The sequence below is a fragment of the Sparus aurata genome, chromosome 6, assembly GCF_900880675.1.
Source record: "Sparus aurata chromosome 6, fSpaAur1.1, whole genome shotgun sequence".
Lineage (NCBI taxonomy): Eukaryota > Metazoa > Chordata > Actinopteri > Spariformes > Sparidae > Sparus > Sparus aurata.
In genome coordinates, this window is record NC_044192.1 from 11,696,150 (window position 1) to 11,700,270 (window position 4,121).

A 4,121-nucleotide genomic window follows, 5' to 3' on the forward strand; every position below is an offset into this window, starting at 1 on the left:
GACGGGATTGTGTGCGGTGAAATGTCCCGATGAATTCCTGTAATTCTACTGAGTCACTCTCAGGCTGCCGGGTCACATGGAAGAAAGCTGTCTGTATAGCCTAAATCAGGAAAGGGATTCCATCACAGGCATTTGTTTAGGTGTGCCACAGAGTGTAGGAAATCCCTCACAAAGGAAAACAAACACAGCCTGTGTGTTTCAGTAATAAGAAGTGGACGGTGTGACATTCAGGCTTTGACACAATTACACTTATTCACTCAGGGAGAGCAGGAGCTGAGCTTTTTTTTTTTATTTTGCATTGCCAGTTTTTATGCCTCAATTTTATCTTCCACTGAACATGAGATCATCAGATGGACCAACCAGATGGGTTTCTACTTACTCAGTGGAATTCAAAGTCAGGACCTTGAGTCAAAGTTTCTCTGTCATGTCTCCGAATTTAATGGTCTGATGGTAACATCTCCGCTCCAGTCGACTGATGAGAAAGGGAGCTTTTGTCAAACCGACACACGTTTAAGACCGAACAGAGGGGATTTCTGACATATATTAAGAGACTAAACATCCCCACCGTGAGAGCCATGCGAGCCAATAGTAGCATTACTGCGAAAAACCACAGTGGGGCTTTTAACAGTGACTGACTTGTCATTATTTATTTCATTATGAAGCTTCAGTATTTCCTAACCTCAACTCTCCGGCTCCTCAGAGCGACTGGATTTCAACAGAAAACTTTTCTCCTCCTTGAATGCAAAACATCCGTGAGAGAAAAAAATTTGATTTTAATGATGTCGCGACTGAGCTGGATATAAACATGACCCATTTTAATGCCCTCGTTAAAAATGCTGTAAATACCAAAAGGGCAACATAACAAACAGATACGTGCATTTTCTTCGGCCTGAAAAATATGCGGAGGAAACATCCGGTGCATTTTGTATTGTAGGAAAGAGCAGGGGCATCAAATGAGAACAATCAAAGAGCCTTCACATTTATGAAGCTGCTCCGCTGGACTGAAGGTACATAAAGTCACATTTGTGGGTTTGTGTTAATCACAAATATTGATACAAACATTAAGAGTCGCTGACAAACTGTTGCACATGCTCACCAGTCGTCATGGAGCATCTTTTGTGAATGCACCAGAGTCATTATTCAGTAGGCATGTACATACCGTATAAAGACTTTGATCGCAAATGCATCAGAATCAACCAACCATCGGAAATGCCGATGAAAATAAACAACTTATTACCACTTTGGCTCTGATGCTGTCCCCTTTGTCTGTAGTCATAATACTGTGGTCTTACTCAATACCCAGCCCACAACGGTTACTGTAAGTAATGGCCTGACAGTCTGCAAAGTAGCTAGTAACTAAAGTTATCAAATACATGCAGTAGTGTAAAAAGTACAATAAGAGTAAAAAAATGAATTTGCCTTCACTTGACTGCACATATATACCAGCAGAAAATAGACATACTCAAGTAAAGAGAGTAAAAGTGCAGTACATGAGTAAATTGTAAATTGTAGTTATATTCCATCACGAGTATTCATCATTCAAAGGCATTGGCTAGAAATATCAGTTATCTGTTTCCTTCATTAATAATGATCAGTATCGGTATTGGCCCTAAAAGAACAAAAAAAAAACATATCGGTTGATCCCTAAAATAAATGTTGGTGCTGTTGACATATTATCACCTTAATCAGGTTCCTGCCCACCAAATCAATGTAAATCCATTACTTCCTCCCCTTTCACCTCTGTTTTGGTCTCCGCCAGCTCCTGAAAGTAAAACTCTTTTCTTAGTTTCTAACTTTGTCTCTCTTTTGTCTGTTTGTTGCCGGCCAGGCCGCGTTCAGTTGGGCTGCAACTGACAAATATTTTAATTTTTGATTCAGCTGCCAATAATCTTTATAATAAATCAGTTTATTCAATAAAAAGTCAACCGTCAGTCCAAACCCAAAGGCTCTTCATCATCAATGAAAATGACAAGCAGTAAATCCTCAAATTAGGGAAGCTGGAGCTGACAAATGTTTGACATTTCTGCCTTAAAAATGACTGAAAACAATTAATCTATTATCATAAATTATCAGTGAAGCTCTTGGTTTATCTTGGTCAAGGGGTTTATCACAGGCTTTGCTGTAAACAATTCAATCAAGAGCACTCAAGCTGCAGGTCGTAAAAACCAAAACAAGGAGCTGGAAGATGCTAAAACGCTGCAAGGCTGAGGAGAATTGCAAATTAATACACCGCATGGGAGAATGTAAAAATGCTGATTATTGCAGCTTTAACAACAAAAATAAACATTTCTGTTACAGGTACTCGTCTTTCCTGCTATTTCTCGTTATAACAGTAAGCGTTACTTTTTGGTCCGTTTCCTGTCCATAAATCTGCACACACTCATTACCATTACCATGACTCAATTCTACTGACTCATGTCCCAAAGCAGATTGCTAACAGATTTCCTTCGAATCCGTCTCTTCCACTGTTGAGCCATCGGGCCTGTTGTGTTTCAAAATCAAATCAATTTAATCTATGTAGCCCCAAAATCGCAATAACAGCGCCTCCATGGTCATTACAGTCTCCAAAGTGATCGACATCCTCTTGTCCTCCTAGACCCTCGAAAAACTTGCAATGTTGAGAAAAAAACAACTTTTAACTGGGGGGAAATAAGAAGATGTAAGTGTTTGCGTGTCTCTCCGTCACTGCCCGCTAACATAACCTACTGTATATACTTCCATCTGTTTGTGAGCCGACACACTACAGGATTTGTTCGTGTCTCTGAAAAAGCAGCCTTTGTTGAGTGAGTTGCAGCGAGAGTTGGGACACTTGTTGGCAGAGAACAGACCCCTGCTGGCAGCCGAAAGCCCCCCTGCTTAGCTGAGAGTTAAACACACCTCCACCAAGCTACACACTCATACACACTGACAAATCCACAGCCCCGAAACTCCTCCACGAGTAAAAACCACATGTCTTGTTAAGGTTGAAGGGCGCTCACAGATGTCACGGTGAGACCCTGCCACCCCAACCCCACCTCTCACGGACACACACACACACACACACACACCAACAGCCACACAAACACACACACACCAACAGCCACACAAACACACACACACTTGACAGGGGAAACAACAGGACTTGGTGGCAGAAGGAGCAGCTGCTCTCTGAGGTCAGATTACAGATAAAGAAAACATTTTAGGTCCCAGGCCAGAAAAGCTGCTCTTGGAGCTGGAGACGCTGCCTTATCCCCTACCCCCCTCCACCTCCACCCTGACACACAGTAACGCACACAGATGCATTAACAGCAAAACGCACGTGTCTGTTTGTGTAACAGCGGCTCGATTCAGGAAATAAATCGAAGGTGATGAGCTCTCGTCAGGCCCGTCCGCTCAGAGGTTTGCCTCTGACGACGACGCCGCCTTCCTCGCACTCATGCAAGCACGAGCCCCATCTCCGGGAAAAAAATAAAAAATCAGAGTCACCACCCTCCCCTCTCCCTCCTGTGTCTGTGTTTGGCCCTAATAAATTCTCTCCAGCTCCTCCAATAACTTCCTCCTACTTCCTATCTGGCACGGCGCTCAGGAAACAATCAGAGCTGAGAGTGAGAGGAGGGCTGGACGGCCAACGGCTCACACGGCAAGAGGCAGAGGGAAAAGTCGACACACACACACGCACACATACACACCATATGCACCCCTTGTCAAGTCAAACATTTGCAGTTTGATACCAGCTGCATGCCCAAGAAAAACAACAAGGGTAAAGTCTTGCACGCAAGAATGAAAATGTGTGAAAGCGATCCGAGCTGGAGGAATCCAACGTACATTTTTCAAACATTCATGCCACAAAAACCAACCGCAACTGACTCTTATTTGTTGTTTTCTTGCAAACAAATCACAAGGTGAGGAAACGGGGCAAACTCTCTCTCCAGTTAAGAAGAAGGTTACTGGTTTCCTAAACGAATCACAGAGGGAATCAGGGCAAGATAAATGAGTATCACACGTCGGGGCCGGAGCATGAGCACAGTTCAGCCTTAATTCATTCATTCATTGTTCTATTTCAACACCGGTCCCACCGGACCCGGCTGTGTGGTGGTCCACCTTGAATTGTAACACTTTGAGAGAATTAAGCCCGAATCCAA